The 18597-nt window shown below is 37.6% G+C and overlaps 1 protein-coding gene across 1 annotated transcript in view; it reads right to left on the bottom strand.

Moving 5' to 3' along the window:
- The window catches only part of TFEC (transcription factor EC), a 130236-nt gene extending 112798 nt beyond the window's left edge, over positions 1–17438 (bottom strand). Inside the window, exon 1 of the mRNA XM_061373042.1 lies at positions 17359–17438. The gene's annotated coding sequence lies outside the window, so the exon portion shown is untranslated. The remainder of the gene's footprint in view (positions 1–17358) is intronic.
- Between the last annotated feature and the right edge of the window lie 1159 nt (positions 17439–18597).

Here is an 18597-nt window from a genome sequence, read left to right as displayed (position 1 = left end):
ATGGGATGAAGCAAGGAAAAGGATGTCTATTGCTTAACAAGGAAGGAAAGAGAACAGCAGATAGAAAAGGCTGAAAAGTTAGTATTGTCTTTGCTTCAGCATTCACACAGGATGTGATTTGATCAGATATTTAACATACACTGCACTTAGTAAGGTCACTGACACTATTTTAAATATAATTCTTGTTTTAAATATATAGAGTACATACAGATAAACATAATGAAACAGGTGAAAGCACTGATGAAGAGGAAAAAGAAAGCACTTATAAGGTATTTATCAAAAAAATTCTGCCTGACTGTCAGATATCAAGTGACAGGCTGCAGACATCCATTGCAGGCTGCATTCAGTATGTTCCTCAATACCTTGGATGACTTACTAGAGAACATACTTATAACATTTGCAGAGAAGTTCAAACTGGAAAAGGTTGCTCATGCTCAGCAGAATAGGATTTAAATTTTAAGTAAAGTAATATATGAAAAGCATGGCTTGAAATCAACATGATGAAACTTAATAAAAGCTAGGTGAAGTGCTTAGTAAGGAACATTCAAATGCATAAATACAACAAGGGAATAGCTGACTAGTCAGCGATATTGAAAAAAAGAGTCTCTGGGTTTTCAGTGAATCAGACATTTAATTTAAGTCAAGAATGAAATACTATTTTAAAAGGACATTCCGGGTCATATTTTGAGGAACATCATTTACACAACATGAGAGCTTTTCAGCACAGGAGACACATGACCTAGAGTGCAGTGTTCAGTTTGGGGCACTTCAATGTAATACAAAGATTACTTCTACATTTGGGAGACAGTCCAGCAGTAAGTAAGAATGCAAGAGATTTAGAAAATATGATCTGCAAGGTATGCTAAAAGAAATGTTAAAAAAGAAAAGAGGAGAGGAGAGGAGAGGAGAGGAGAGGAGAGGAGAGGAGAGGAGAGGAGAGGAGAGGAGAGGAGAGGAGAGGAGAGGAGAGGAGAGGAGAGGAGAGGAGAGGAGAGGGAGAAGAAGAGAAGAGAGAGAGAGAAGAGAAGAAGAGAAGAAAGAAAGAAAGAGAAAGAAAGAGAAGAAGAGAAAGAGAGAAGAGAAGAAGAAGAGAAGAGAAAGAGAGAGAGAGAAAGAAAGAAAGGGAAAGAAAGAAAGAAAGAAAAGAAGAGAAGAGAAGAGAAGAGAAGAGAAGAGAAGAGAAGAGAAGAGAAGAGAAGAGAAGAGAAGAGAAGAGAAGAGAAGAGAAGAGAAGAGAAGAGAAGAGAAGAGAAGAGAGAAGAAACAAAACATTTAGAGGAAACTTGGGAATATCTTTTCAATGCATGAAAAGGTCTTATAGCTAGTATGACCACCACTGCTCCTTGTGACTTCTGGAAATTTCCTGAAATTTGAAAGGATTAAGGTTTGCCACAACAATCATGCCATAAAGGATGAAGATAGTTAAGTATATGAACAGGCTACTTGGAAAATTTCATTGGAGGTTTTCAAGAGCAGGTTTGATAAACAAAATGACAGGGCTGATAAATTCCCAGCACACTTCCTGGTCAATCTCCCCAGTATTGTCCTGTACTAATTACCCTACCTTGACTCTATTACAGCAAGATATCACAGGACTACGGTTTAATTTATTCTTAAAAAAAACAACAACTTTTCAGCATCTTCAAAACCACTTTATGACATGAGAAACATGAAGAAATTTGTAGCTTTTTTCAAATCCAGCAGATAAAGTACTAGAAGGGTTTCAAACAGAACAGAGGGCAAAAGACTAGTATATATCTGAAGAACGCTCCAAAAATATTGTTTGCATCATTTAGCTACTTAGAGACCCTAATGGACTGGTTCTCACTGGATTAAGAGTCGGACTGTGTAATTTAGTTATATGCTGCATAATCCTGTCAAATTTTACATTTCTCTTAAGTTTAAAATTTTACATAAATAACTGTCAGACTTTCAATACTGATTCTTCCTCCAAAGAGGCTTTTACTCTCCCCTCAGTCCTTATAAAATGCAGAATGCAGAAGGGGAGATTTCTGAGGGCAAATCCTGTACACAAGCAGCAGATAAAGTTATATTTTATCACAATCACATAGATCTGAATACCTGAAAAATTTAAGCTTATATTGAATGTCTTCCTTTGCTGATCTTACAGTAGAACTCCATAATCATAGCACTTGATCACACATTTTTCTCATAAGTCTCTGAAAAACAGCAGTCAGAACAAGTGAGAACCTGGCTAGTGTAACCCATTTTGTGGGAAAGAGATATACCATGGCATTTATCTGGAGAGACAAAGGTCACTGTTTTAGGGAATTAAGGCAACAAATTTTATCAGTGCTTATGGGTAACTCTTCCTCAACCTACCTGCCTTCCTGATTACTGCTTCTTATAGTAACTCCCAATGGGAAAGTCTCCTGGCTCATGTACATTTATTTGACTTTCGCCTTTTAACAGTAATTGCAGATTTTGCCATTCTGAAGAACTACTTCAAAGCCTCTATGCTAAAATAAAAAGGCATGGCAATGTTTTCTTTATCCAAAGATCTCTTGATGCCCTGAGAATAATATAGAATAGACTGAGTACAATAGCTTGAACAATATCTCTGAGGAAATGCTGTTTCCTGGTTCTCTCAAGTTTCAGATCCAAAGTAACCAGTTCCTCCTTAAGATGTCTGTTACACAAGCTATGCTTCTCTGCTACTTTACAGAGGCAATACCTGATGTCCCTGTCTGAAACCACTGCTGCTGTTGGCCCAAAAATGAAACTGTCTTTCATCAAGCAAAATGTAAATTAGCACATACCCATGGTGTCCTAATTCTCTATGTTGCTTTGGCATAGCTCCATTTAGCTACACTCCAGCATCGTGTCCCTTCCCACAGCAGGGGAGTTGGAACAAGACAATCTTAAAAAGTCCCTTGAACCCAAACCATTCTGTGATTCTATGATTATATTGTAACACCTGCCTTCCCATGCTTTCTAGTCTGAAGCAAAGCTTCAGTCATTTCTAGTCTGAAGCAAAGCTGAAGCAAAGCTGAAGCAAAGCTTCAGGCTCGGTGGTATTTTTGGCTGTGACTCCCAAAACCAGTATCAGGCTGCTCCCATAGGCTGTGATTTGGCATATTATAAGCCTTCATGTACATACCTGTGTGGGTTTGTTTGTAAGTGAATTGGGAATGTAAGTAAGTGAAATGAAATAGATGGGAAGGTGGTTACGTGTGTATTAAATATTATTTTGTCCATCTGTAGTCATAGGGGCAGGTCAGTAATTGTTTCATGCTGCTTCCGAGTAGTTTTTAAAACCTGTATGCTCCTTCAATTGACCAGTCTCACTGAAGCCCATGAAAATCAAAATTCCACTTCCTGGAGATTTGTAATTATTCTTTACATGGGATCAGGGTTCTGAATCTGGGCTGAGGGTAGTCAAAGTAAGCATTTTGCTTCCTAACATGACAGTTGAACTCCAAAACCAAGTTGAGTTGTAAGGTTACATATAAAATGTCAAATATGAAAGGTAATAAAACTGGCAATACCAGTGGTACAAATCAACTTTATTGACAGCTTTAGTTCTGACAAGAAAGGAATATGTGAGCTATCTGTACATACCTCTTTTAACATCTTCCACCCATACATCTCAAAATTGATAAAATATTTGGCAAGCATTATTTCATAAGTATTATCTTCGTTTTATTGCAAGCAGGGAATCTGAAATAAATCTATACAATTTACTTGACAAATAAAACTGTAGAAATAATATAAAATAAACTCCCACACCCTAAATTAAATTAAATTAATTATAACACATTGTTTAAAGGCAACTACAAAGACATAGTTGGCTCTACTAGAAATAGAAACCAGGTTTATCTTGTTCATAAATATTTAATTTAGGGTTTAAATAGAACCTTTGTTCAGTCGTGTGAGTCTCGATTTTGATTTTACTCTAAGAGCTGGGAATGTTCCCGTTTCGTGTTTTTAGTATTTTACTTTTTTCCCCACTAGATGTCCCCAGCATGTCACATTACGTTTTGCGTTCACTGATGGTATTTTAGTAATCTGAAAGGACATATACTTCTTTTGAAGCGATGCTAGTGAGATATCATGATTAATGACTTTCACACCAGTGTTCATTTTATCTGGAAGATTAGCACGACACAGATCCTGAAGAAGAGCATAATAATTTAATTCTCTGCTTAAGATATAGCAGCTTCCCAATTAAGGAAGCAATTAAGAATCATGTATGCTTTCTTCTCTGAAAATATTTAAGCAATCAAAGCCTTAAAACAAATGAAAATCCTTGCAGTTAAAATCGTTCCATATCAAAATGGAAACCTTAGCAGATTGGGGTTTTTTTCCTGTTACTCCACTGCTGTCAAAGGATGCTTAGCAGTTACACAGACCCATTCATAGCTGACTAAGCTAACAGCAGGAGTCTTGCTTAATTTGAGCTTTAATGGATCTTTAAAGTAAGTAGAGAGAAAAATCTGGAATGATCACAAATATAATTTTAAGTCTTTCCCACCTCTCCAAAATGGCCCCTGCAACAAAGCATAGGAGGCTAGAAATAGAACTGTCATATTAGACAATTAAAGCGGGTAAGCTGAGCTAGAACTAATCCTGCAATATTTGGCTTTTCTGAAAATGCACTAAGCTTCATGAAGCTTTCGGGTTTCTCACTCACTCAGCTGTACGTGTCACCACAGCAGAGCAGTGGAGGGCTGTGTGTCTCTTGCTTTCTGGGCTGCAATAAGGATTTCTAAAAGGTGCCAGTGGGTCTCCATCTGGAAACACTCTAGCAGCAAGTTTCAGGCTCTCAGGGCACCAGGTAAAATGTTGGTACTGTGTAGATGAGCAGTTCCTGTCCCAGAGAGAAAAAAATAGACAAAGCACGCACTTGAGTGACCTTTCACTCTGCAGCTCCCACACATCCCTGCAGCAATGGTAAACACTGGCTGGGGGTCCACAGCACTCCAGTGGTTTCACAGCACATTAGCAGAGCCACCAGGACTTGGTATGACTATAAAAGGCACAATTCCACCAATACTAACAAAGACTAGAGGTAAGAAGCAGTGAAACAAAGCCATGTGTTCTGGTTGCCATGCATTTGCTATAGATACTTAGCTATTTCAGCTTCCAGAACTTGTGAGATATTATTTGCTACCAGAAACAGACTTTTTTGTGTATCTTTTTATTTTTTTCCTTTTGTGGTAAAGGCTCTACAGAGTTTCACAGTGGAAAACCAGCAGTGTTAAATGTGAGCTGGCTGGGCAGGTTGATGATAGGCTTTTTCTCTTTGTTTGGTTTTGGGTTTTTTTTTATGACAGGAATCTTGGAGGGTTTGAGCAGGGTTTGTTTTTGGAAAGACAATTATGTGTCTAATTTTCAGCTTGTTCCTCTCAAAATAACATCCTCTATAACCAGATGATTAATGCCATCTGAAAAAACAGTGAAAAAACAGTGAAAAAAAAACAGCATTACAGTATTCACTGAAGTGAAAACTGAGCAATTAAAAGTAGGGTAAAAAAGAACAGAGTGAAGTGTTTATAAAACTTTCTGTTGTTTGTTTTCATTAACATGTAAGCAACAAAGCGATTCCCCTGTGCCAGGTCGTCATCAACTTCATTACAGCAGCTTTCCAGTCCCCTTAAGTATCAGTGGGAGTTGAGCATCTGGCCCACAAGAAGGTCCCAGTTGCTGCAGCTTGTGCTGCCCGGGGTTTGGTACTAAGCCCTCATGGATAAGCCTGAGTTTTCACAGTTCTAAAACTTTTCCACACCTTCCCAGTTACACAGCCCCACCACTGGGGTTGCACATGGGCTGCACATGGGCTGTTGAGCTGAGGGCTGGGGCTGGGATGGGTTTGGTGTCTTGAGGACAACACAGAGTTGCCCTGGGAGTAACACAGGGCCACCATGAAGGCCTGTGTGTGGCCCTGGGAGAGAACACTGGTGCTGCTGTACCCCTTCCAAATGCAGGGGCTGTACTGGGCACCTGGGACTATGATGTCCTCTGCTCCCCTGACATGGAGTGGGCCAGGCTCTGGTCCTCTTGATGGGCTGGAGACAGCCACCAGGGGAGGGTGTGCCACCATAGGGCAGTCAGCGTGTGAGAGACAAGAGTGGCAAGATGATGCAAGGACAGTGACAGCAGAGATGTGCCTGCTCTGCTCGACCAGTCTCACAATACACGGTGGTTTCATTCACCCACAGTAACCCACAGCCCCAGTTGCCTTTTGCTTAGGCAGAGAAATCAAACAGAAGAACATCAATATCACAAATATGTTAAAAATAAATAGCTATTCTGGCTAAACACAGGCCAGAAAAAAAAAAAAAACCTAGTTTTATTTGTTTCATCTGTTTTTTAACTTAGCCAGCTGGAGCAGTGTGTATCCTCTTCTACATACAACTAGCTGGAGGCAGCACCTTGTGGAAGGTCTATGTGAAGTAAAACTAGTATCGTACTTCTTCACTCGGGCCTCAAGCAAATTAAGACAAACAAATTGCAGTAAGTGGGTACAGCATTAGACCGAAAGTCACAAGGGCTTACAGCACAGTTTTACTGCTGGCTCCCGTGTCACCTTCAAGTCCCTGAAGAGCTGCCTGCCTGAAGAGCTTGCATGTCAATCTGCAAAGCAGAGATAATACTTAACAGTCCCAACTCTGCAGGAGTCTGTGAGAGCATATCAGCTTTTAGGAACTAATCTTTTTTATACATTCTGCATTCTCATTGCATCTTATAATGACTAACGTTAGTCACTAACAAGGTGAGTTATTGCAGAGTTAAAGGTTCCCCAAATAATGTGCAGAGGTTTTCTTTTACCTTTTCTTGTACCCTGAAATTCACAAAAGCCTTCCAATACCTCCAAAACTGAGAGCTGAGGAGGTCTGTGATTGGCTGGATTTTCTGCAAATCTAGGACAGAGTATCTGAATTGATACAGTGCAAAATTTCTCAGGCTTTTTTTGTGGTAGAAATAGTGTTCAGAGTGCTCAAAATGTAACTTGCTCACAAGGGGTGTTTGACAATGTAAAAGAACATTTTCTCCCTAAAGTTCACGTGGTGGGATGATTAAAGACCTCTGGGGGTTCCCCTTCTGCAGACTTCAAGCAGGGGAAATATTGCCAAATCTATCAGATCATCTGTTTTCTACTACTCTTTCCTGTCTGTAGAGAGAACTCCCCTTTGATACCCCATAGAGTTCATCTGGTGGACAACGCAAAAACCTCAGCTTTTCTTTCTGTCATATGCTGCACTCAGAATTTTTTCCCTCCTCCTTCCTGACTTCTCTGCTTTGTCCTGCCCCTATTAGAAAACCATATGCGTTCTCTGTGCCTCAAGTGTCCTGATGCCATAAAGCAGGGAAAGTTCATTGACTACATAAGCCCACTCATTATCCTCTTCTACAGAGTTGAGCTCTGCCTTATTTATCCTTCTCATCTTTTTCCAGACTACATTCATCTTGCTGAAAGTTCATGTGTGGTCTAAGCTCGCCATCTAGGCTTCTTAATGGAGACATAGAAAATGATTCATTTCATGTCTGTTTAAAAACTTCAGAGGATAAAATTACTCACCTTAGGAGGAGTATTTCTACTGCTTCCCTTCTCTCTCTCTCTCTCTAGAGGAGGTCTAGACAACAAGTTTAGACTGAATACTTACAATTTCTTTGATGAAAATTAGACAGGATAACTTTTAGCTCCACTTCACCAAAAGCTTCCCCCTCAGTAGCCATTCAGCTCCTCCACTCTCTAGTGGAAATTGCAGAGGCTTCTCAAGGAACCTCAAAAGGAAGGAGGCATGCTGAGATTTGGAAGGCTTGCTAAGCAGTTAATCCACTGAGCCAAAAAAAGACCAGAAACAATGTATGTAGTCTTCTGTCCTGGAAAAGATTAGTGTTGCCTGCCATGTCTATGCCTTTGCAAAATATGGGATGCTAGGAAAAAGGGGATACATTGCTTCCAAGAACCTCTGTCATCTCAGCACTTTACTGCTCAACAATTACAAATTAGAAACCAAAGAAACACTAAGTTAAATTGCACTCTCAGAAAGGACATCCAAATCACCATAACTCAAGACTCCATACACAGGTCAAATATCTAACACTGTAATGAGTTAGTTTTGCACACATTGACATTCATATAAAGCTCACGGATCCTGAATGAGGAACTACCAATATGAATACTATTTTGTATGCATATGTGGCACCTAGTTGCTCAAGGGCCCAAGATGTGCTAAACATTTCCTGTAGAAGGCTCATAAAATGTGTTATTGGATCTAGACCTTAGGGAAAGGGAGCTGGTGGTCTCTCCTTACAATTGGCTGTACCAGAAGAATGTTTTCTTCTATAGAGGGTGCTTCAAAAATCCCCAACTGTACTCATAAATTGTATATTATAATGAAGCTGTCTAACTACACAAGACTAGTTTGTAGTGCTCTAGTGGTTAGAAACACTATCACTTCATGACATTAAGGGTTATTTTCTCTCTGAACTCCATAGTTCTTGAAAGATAAAACTCAGAAAAACTTGCTGTGGCTTTAGGATTTTAATGAAGTGTTCAGAAAAAAACTGGTATTACCACAACCTAAGCAACACCTTTTCTCATGTCAAATGTAATACTTTTTCCAGAACAAACTGTCTTCCTATTATAAGAATAATAAGCTCAGATTCAGAAAGATTCTTTGTCGGTTGTCAAAAATAAACTTTGTAAAGTTATTGTGTTACTTGCACTCTCCCTCTTAAGTATGTGTTTAAGTGCTGGGGAAGCTGAAGCATTCTGAATTTTATTTTCCGGATAAAGTACTAATTTTACTTATTTTAGCTTAAAAACCCTTAATTTCCCTTAAAAGTTCAAATTTAACAGCTCAGTTAGCTACCTCACTAGGAATTCCTTCTGGATGTAATTATCTTTTCTAACAGAGAAACTGCCAGATCAGTCAGATGTTCTGCTAGACCCCAGGCAGGCCTCAGACCATGTATTAAACAATTACAGTCTAGAACACCTTTAAAGGTTTGCTTGGTTTACACTTTTTTGTTATTATTATTATTTTTGATAGACCTAAAATATTCCCAAGAATTAATAGCAGTGAAAAGCAATTGCCAGTAACTCTCTAGGAGTCCCTAAAAATTGTTCTCAAAGACAATATAACTGATTTTTTGAAAGGCATAGCACTGGGCAGAGAAGATTCTTATGATCCTTTAGGATCATAATTACACATTTTGAGGAATGCAACACAAATTCCACAAGAATATTGATAAAATCTGTAAAGTATAATAATGACAATCATCATCACCTTCATCATCATCATAAATTGAGAGATGTATAAAATCAAACTGGGTAAGGATGGTGTTGACACTGAGGAAGCAAGCCCACATATTTTCTATTTGTTGTTGTCTAAACCAACAAAGCAGATAGAGCTCCAGGTTTTCCTAACTATCAAAGAACAGGAATACAGAATAATAGCAATCCCATATCTCAGCACTGAAATACAGATCTACCCGATTATTATCACATAACATCAGCACCTCTCAGAGAACTGCTGGGAGAGTGGAATAGTAAAATTCTCATCATTAAGCCTCTTAGCACACACAGAGTTATACTCAGTACTGGAAAATCTCTGCTGAACTCTGAAGAGTATAAAGTACCCAGAGTTATTATCATAAAATAAAATGTTAAAATCAGCATTCATTTACTTTTACAACAGACTATATAGATTAAAATGCACTGCTACAGAAGTATTTCAGCTAGTGACTATTCAAAAACTGTCTGTATCAAGGGGACTCCAGCTGAAGTTCAGCACAAAACTAACTGACACCAGCTTCAGTTCCTATATGTAGAAATACTCACTTTGTTAAGTACCTAAGTTTCCATTACAGTCAGTGGATGTCAAGAAGGCAATCAAAGAGCAATTCAGTACACCTTGGAGCTGGTCAGTTGAATCACTCTCCAGGCAGCTCTGACCATATTAAGCAGGTCTCCCTTGAGTTTAAGGGAGTTTAGATAGCTAGCTCACAGGTAGACACACAGGTGTATGAATACCAAAACAAACCCTATCTTTAAAGGACTTAAAGCATGATATTATGGCACTTTCTGACTACAGCAGAGTTTCATGCTATTCCAACTTGTTTCCGCTAAGATTCAGATTGGTTTCTGGCTTGGAAGAACAATTTAAATGGTGTATGCCAATTAGGGTATGCAATTGTTGTTCTTCTACCCTTTGTGTATGTGGCATGATATATTTCCTAATTGGCAGATCATATACTGTTATTATTAATCTCAAGGCCCTGTTTCATTCAGTACAGAAGCCTGAAGGCACATGTAATAGAAGGAGAATTTCAGGCAGAGAACAAGGGGACACTGCACACCTGTTTGAGATCTCCCTTCACAGTTCTCATATGATTTACAGAATCTTGTCCTGGAGTATTTGTCATAAATTAAATCATGTTATTTGCCATTGTATTCCTCAAGGATTACTTCTCTCTCTCTGTATATCTCTCTCCGCTTCTTATCATTCTTTGCAGGCAAAGGATTTCCCCCTCAATCCAGCCAAAACACTGTCAAAAATACATAGGAAGGAACTGATCCGTGATGCATTCTCAGACTACACTTAATGTGCTTAAGAAATCACAGACTTCAATGAAAAATTACAGTAGTTACATGACAAGAAGCACAAAAAAAGATCTAGCAGTGATTTCGTATATTAAGAAATCAGTAGAGAGCTCCAAGAATTGTGAAACCAAACTTTTGGGGACCTCCTCAGTCTGCTGAGGCTGAAACCTACAATCCACAACTTCCCAGGAGGTTGCCCTAACCACACCACAGGTTTTCATCCCATGTCTTAAAACTAGGCCACATCTCAGCCAAGAGTTCCTGGTATATAGGGTGAGAAATGGGTAGTTTGATCTCATACCCAGTGATGAGCACCATGAAAGGAAGAGGTCAAGGTCTTGGGACCCAACTCAACGTCCTGTTTTATGCATTGTGGATTAAAATATCGGCACAGAAAATGTACAACTGACTTGAATAGCAGGTACTAGGTGCCGCTGTTGCAGCCAGGAAAACAAACCAGTCCTCTGAAGCCTGGTCCTAGCCACTGCCTTTCCATCATTTACAAATGAATTTGACTCTTACCCTAAAGAACTTGAGTAGCTCCTGCTGCATTAAAATGATTTCATAGAGTATTTTTAATCCCTTTTTCAAACAAATGAACACAAAGACCTATAAATAGGTTTTAAATTACTGTCTCTATCACACACAGTTGTGGAGGACATGAAATCTCCTGGGAGTTTGATCTGTGTTAATTAAATCCAAAAAAAATCTCCGTAAGGTCTGAAGCATGCTTAATGAATTAACATAGAGGCCCCATTGAGCAAAAGCCTTTTAAACTCCAGTGAAACAAATCAACTCACATTTTATTATTATCCACTTAACAAATTTAATCTGTCGCTTTATATCATGTGAAACCACAGTTTTTCATAAATGCTAATTAAAACCATTAAAAATGGAAATCTTCTTCTAAGGGGCTTATGCAAAGTGTGAATACTGATGCAAAGAGATAGGCCTGTTTGTCCTTATGAATGAAAGATGGCACTTCTGCTATAACAACCTGCACTTGAGAAATCTGCTGGAAGTAAGCATAGATGCCTAAATAAATTTCACACTGTTCAGGGAGCACCACTTAGAGGAAACCATTTCACTGACAGGGTGCCACCAGTTTCGAGGATGCCATCACACTTGAACCACAAAAAAATGGAGAAAGGAAAACAAACTAAAATGAAAAATAAAGTACCTCCTCATTTGAATTCTTAGAACCCATACATATTGAAGCCAATTTAGTGATCATCTATAACCTTACCCTTGAATTGTTAATGTATGGAAATAGTGATGCTTATAGCAAAACAGCAGAACTTAGTCTGGTAGGATGCTCAGAGCACCCGACTGAGTAACCTTTCAACGAACGCAGGAAGTTAGGAAATTAACATGCACTACATCCCCTTTTTAGCAATTGGTTTTATCCTGCCAATTTTTTTCCAAGCATGCACGAGGAGCACGTGTGCATGACTGCTGCCAGATTTTCTGCTGTTAGATCCTAAACAGGATGACAGGTCAGTAGGAAGAAACATGAACATTTCAGTTTAAAAACTGGCTTAAAGTCCATGTAAGCAGCCCTTGTACCTGGCTTTCTTTACATATTCATCTGACCTTTTCTGTTTATCTTGCGTATACAGTCAATTTTTTTTTTCCCTAAGCTCTTCAGACTAATACATTTCCCAACACTTCAGCATAAATCAGAAAAAACATTAAAGCCTCCCGCACAAAATTATAGAATATAACAACTTAAAAGCTCATTGGGAAATATTTCATCCATTAACATTCTTGATGGATGTTCATATAACATGATTTTTAAAAGATCCAGTGGTAGAGATTCCTTTACATAAAACCAGAAAATTCTCAGTAGCAGGAAATGTAGGCCAGACATATACTCTTTTTTTCATTATTACTTGTTCACTACTATGTGCTAAATCAGAAATCACTTACTTTTACTTTACTGTTATATTTATATAATGTTTATATTGTAAATTAAATTATATGCATATACATAAATATAATTGTATAGTTATATTTATATTTTTTTTATATTTATAATATGAAATTTATCCTGGCTATTTAATTTTATTAGACAAATGTGTCTTACAATTGGAAAAAGTGTTATTAGAAGCTGCACATCATGTTTCTATCACAATGACTATTTTCTTTTAATCTCATCTATCCTAATTATCAGGACCTGCAGACCTGCAAACAATACTGTTCATCTATAAATCACACTTGTGGTGTAACAAGAATTTATATTAACACATGCCACAACTTATTAAAAATAAGCTAAGCTCACCAAAAAGGGATGGCACCTATTGCTGGTAAATGTGATGGTATTTTGTTCAGCTGAGGAAATTCAAGACAGCTCTGAGTCACTATCACTCACATGATGTTCAAGTGCCCACACACAAAAAATAATACACACAACTTTTTACTCCAGACTTTATACCTCAAATGTCTTAGACCAGTGCTTTCACTCTAGTTTCACTTTCTGTCAAATAACACTCTGAAAAGTAAATTTTGCCAAGATAGGGTAGTATCGTCAGACCTGTTTCAGGTGACATTAAGTTGGCTCAGCCATTCCAACTGGGGATTTTTCCTCCATCAGGGGATTCCTTACATACTCTTGTGACAGGATACTGTCTTTACCCCTTTCCCTAAAATAGAATCTGCATTTACAATAATACCTTCCAACAAATTGGTCAGAACCAGGACACTGAATAAGTGAGAAAAAGCCACCTTTGTCACCTCTCTCTGATTCTGTGTCATAAACAGGTGAACTATTTGAGAAGACATAAAAAAATAGTAGCAGTAGAACAGATGTATTTAGGAAGGGAGAAAACCGAGTCATTTCTGAAAAGCCAGTAGTTGATCTCCCTCTTATTTTCAGTAGGAACTGCTCAGAAGAAGAAGAAAAAAGTAAAAAACAAAAGAGAAAAACAGCCATAAATCAACATATTGGGTGGCAGCAGAAATAATGTGATAAGAAGTAAAAAAAAGCAAAATAGTCAAGCTAGAGAAAACAAAAGGGCCTTTCCGACCCTAGAAATTTAACTATGGGCATATAATTTTCAGAAAAGCCCATGGGAGTATCTAGGCAAGAACAAGATGGGTATTTCTAAAATGGCAGAATGTGAAAGTGGCAAACTGAAAAAAAATCCAGAAGTTGGCGCAAACACAGACACTGCACTTAAGCTCTAGTGATAAAAGAGAAGGGGATGGGTAATTTCACAGTACGCTACTAACAAAAGAGTGATAGCTGATCAGCAAGTAGCTGCTCTGTTGGATATAAAGCATTTACAGCATTGAAAAACCACCACCATTGGGTAAGAGGCACATGCAACATGCTCAGGACCTGGCAAACAGTTTCCAACAATCTTGAGAACAATTCAACAAAACACATAAAAACAAAGAAAAACTTACATTCCATCAGGAAACAGAATGACATGCAAGACACAGGCTAAATGCTTTACATAAAGAAATTATTCACATCTTTATTTATGAAAACTGAGTGTAAAATGAAAACAAAGCAAAATGGTAACATTAAAATCTATAACATATAAACCTGTCTTGTGTGTATGCTCATAGCTTATCGTGATACTATTTTATTGTGTCAGGCAGCAGCTTTGCATTTCGTAAAGACTTTTTTTCTTCTAGCTACTGCCGCTCTTTATGTCTTTCTGTTTTCTACCTTGTCCTTTTATTACCTTACCACCCAACTGTCTTATTAAGACCTAGTCTTATTAAGAACATACCAACTTGGTTTTTTACATATTGCTGCATAGCTGAGGCAGGAGAAGCTTCCTGTGTTAGACAGTGTAAGGTAGAAGGAAAAGGGTCACAAAGATCCCAAAATTATAGTGAGTCGTTTGGACATGATATAGAGACCATCTTATGGAAAAAGGTATTGATAAAAACATGGCCAAGACATGAGAAATTAGTCAGAACAAGGAAAAAAAACCTCACAATTTTGGAATTCAAATACATGAAATTAGAAGAGTGCTTAACGCTATGGCAAATTTAATTTTTAAATTAGCTGCTTCACACCCAGTGCTACCTCTTCTACTAAGAGGACAGGTTTTAGGTTTTTTTCAGGTATATGCATAAACCTCCTTCCTTCTTAGACCATGAGGAGAAAGCTCCTGATCATTGAGGGTAAGCAGAGAAAAAGGATTTATAATACTTTCCACTCAATGTTACTTTCAAAGTCTTAAGGAGCTAAGCATCCTGCATTGTATACATATATGTAGATATGTAGATGTATTCTGTGTGTCTACACATATGTGTTGCCTATATGTGCCTGTGCAGTTCCAATCAACATCACAAGTCGTGTGACGCTGGACTTAGCGCTTACAGAAAGTGTTCGCACACAGAACAAGTGTGCGCAAAACTGCTTCAGTGCAGGCTGCTCCTCTGGAGCTATGGCATGCACAGTTAAGGGCATCTCCTCCATGGGAAGGCCAAGCCCTCAGATCTAGGCATTTCCTTTATGAAGGCCAAGTTATCCCTCTAGACTCCAGGAGGAGTCATTTCCACAGAAGGAACTGGTGGTGAAGTATAACTACATTCAAGATCAATTAAAAAAGAACATGGGTGGTCTCCTGTTTAAGCATCACGTGTTTTGCAGTATGCTGAAAGAATATAGATCCCTCTTTCTTTAGACCTAAAAATACATAATGACATTTGAAATAAGGAAGTATGGTACAAATATAGATGTGGGAGATTTCAGCATTGTCATCGTCTGCTGCTAAAAATCACGATAAAATAACTAACCAACCATTGTCCTATATACACAGAGCCACTATCAGAATCTGAACAATTACAGGATAATGCATATTTTCCATACATTTTTATGTCTTTGCTCATACTTAATAGTGCTTTACTTCTTGAGTAGCTCCACGTATATCAGTGGTATAACTCACACAATCAGTATAAATATATTCTAAAATTTTATTATTTTTTAATGTTTCTTCATTGTTCTTCTAAAATGTGAGTAAACATAAATACATCCTTCTATTTTTGTGGGTTTGTTTTAGGATAATATTTTTTTAAAGATAAATGGACCAGAACAATCACTGATATATTTTTAATAGAGTTATTTTAAATCTTAAGTATGCCATGAAAAGATAATGTTTTGCAGAATCAAGAAAACAAGATTTTTTTTCTAGTAATTATGGCTATTAATTAGCAAAAAAATTTCTAAGTGCTTTTGAAAGTATGAGGAAAGTGATTGCTGTTAGGTAAAAACAAAATCTAGTATTTCTAGAATTTTGTGATAAATTACTGCACATACCTATTTTTATATGACATCCAGGCATTCTACAGACACTCTGGGGGCAGTAGTACATGAATAGACTTCTTCATCAAGTCTGTAGAATCTGAATGCCAATAAAACATGAGTTGGGATCTTTGGGTTTGATGTTTTTTTTGGTTGGTGTGGTTTATTTTTTTTTTTCTCTTTTTTTTTTCCGTTTTTTTTTTTTTATTCTTCTTCTTGTTTTATTTTTCTTTTTTTTTTTCATATAATCAGCTTTAAATACAGACTGACCAAAGAAGAGACAGAAAAATCAGAACCTGGTTCCCTCATCAGTGTCAAAAGTTTGGGGTTTTTTTCTCTCTTTTATTTAGCTTCCTTTTTCTTGTCTTGAGAAGTCCATCAGAGAGATTACTTTCCTACTGTCGTACACCCAGTCCAGCTATTTCACTTAGAAAATAAAGCTCTGGATCTGTCACTGTGTCTTTCTAAAACTTCTCACCGAAATCAGCAATGATAAAGCAACTTTACACCCAATGCCATTTAGATCTACTTCTTGTAATCGAGAGGTGAACAGAAGTAAATGCGCAGGAGTCTAACTGAGTGTGAAACCATTACATTACACCAGAGCCTACATCTTTCAAAATCCCACACTAGAGTTGTTGCTCTGGTTTTCATCAAAAGCACAGCAAAACCCAAAAAGAGGGATCAGGGACAGTAAATTATTCTTTCCTCCACACATTGGGTTTTATGTGGCTGGAAATCTTTCCACCAGAAAAACTTGACTGGACAAGTGTGGCCCCAAGGAGGACACCAGAGCTTGCCATCAGGACCAAGCCATCAACCTTGACCCAGCTGCAGGATGCACTGGACAACAGGACAGGAATAGTTGCCACTTCTTCCCCTGGTGCTCTTCCTTTTGCATTCCCCAGCACAAACAGGGATGTGCAGCTGGAGCACTGACAAGAAGCTGACTCAGGCCAGAGCATCAGCCATCACCAACAGCTATTGAGCACTGCACCTGCATACAGTGCTGTAACAGTGATTTTTACCAGCATACATCGAAGAATATGATTCAACCAAGAACACCAGACCCATGTCTAAACATCTTAGCACTGACCTTGCGAAGCACTGCGATATCAGTGTAATAATAACCTGGTACATCACATGAAAATTTTACACATAGTAATGAACTTCTCAGCATCTTTGTGAAACAACTAGATAAACACACTGGCATTAGTGTTACCCTTTCCCTTAACACATTAGTTCTCTCATTTAATTAGCCCTTCAAACTACAATACAAAGCATTTAATGCAATGAGATGTCCTGTCCTATTTCTCCAATACAATGACCCCCATCCTGTCCATAACATCTCTGGTCATCACTATAATACAAACATATAATTAAAAAATATTTTAACTCTCACAGCTTGCAGCAGTGAAGTTATGTCTTTGGATTATTTTTTAAATAAGTAATACATTTCAATCAGTAGTATCTGCTTTTTACCTTCTATTTCCTGAAGAAATATTCTGAAAAAAATTACCTTCAGTAAAGCTGCAGGCACATTATTTGCTGTATGTGTTTTCTGCACTGGCTTTTCAGACACAGAACATGTTCTCCTTCTGTTCTAAATGAGCGACTGTGTCTCCCCTTAGACAAAGTCATGCTATATAAACCAAAGTCGCTTCCTCTTTTTCGCAGAATACTCATTTCCCATTTATTAAGCAGAAATGTTAAGCTGTGACTATCATAAAAGCATAACTATTTTGATTACTGTCAGCCTCTCAGGGAAATTTCAGCGTTTTACTTTAAAATTAGAAGCAATAGGTGTTTCTAAAATGTTGCTCCTCTAACATGATTCTACTAAAGAGGTCATGAAAAGTAACATGGTATCATTTAGCAAGTGTTGTACACTGCATATAATAAAAAATCAAATGTACATTTTTAGTCTAATGAATGACATAACTTCAACACCAAGAGCTAAAAGGAAAAGAGTACAACTGATGATGATTTCCTTATAAGATCCAATGATTTAGAAAAAATCATATATGTGAATATTCTAACATTATCTTAAATTACGGGTATGATTTTTCTCCTTATCCACTTTAAGTGTTCCAGCAAATCAATACGCAATTTGTGTTATTACATTTTGCAGACTATAATATTTATAGATTTTTCAGTGGTGTGTATACTTAGAAAGCATTGTGATGATTAGTTTCAGAAAATAGCATGTGGCATTTTATCATTAATACTCTGGATGTAAAGCATTTTCCCTGCTCTGAAAATAGCTCTCAATGCATTTTTTTCTTCTATTGCCTTTGGTGTTGAAGTATATTTTTTCTTTATATGAGTTTTAGATATTTTCATGACTGATTCGAGAGCTTTCAGGAAATAAACTCTTTGTGTCAAATCTCATTTCTTCATTAATGTTGTTTTAACTGTCCACACAAATGGCATCTCTGAATAGAAAAAGTACTGTTCGCTGCATAGCGGTTTACAAATAATTTTTCTGAGTTTAAGGAAGTCTTTTCTGAAGTTGCCATACATACGGTTTTGCCCTGGGTGTGTTCTTTTTTAACTTCCATAAGAATTTTTTTCCAGGCAAAATTGTTAAGATTTTTTTTTGCCTTTGCTTAGAATTTTAACATGCACTTCAACATATTCAAGATGCAGTCAGCTCTGGATATTCCTGAAGTAAATGGGCTTCTTAGAAATACCAGATGCAGTATGGTCACGGCTAATTCATAGATGTGAAGTATGTCACCACATTAGAATATTTCTG

Source organism: Neopsephotus bourkii, unplaced genomic scaffold, assembly GCF_033783945.1.
Source record: "Neopsephotus bourkii isolate Nb327-2 ecotype Australia unplaced genomic scaffold, CSIRO-AGI_Nbou_v1 NB_1624, whole genome shotgun sequence".
NCBI lineage: Eukaryota > Metazoa > Chordata > Aves > Psittaciformes > Psittacidae > Neopsephotus > Neopsephotus bourkii.
Note: the sequence above shows the minus strand (reverse complement) of the source record. Positions and strands in the feature narration are given on the sequence as shown.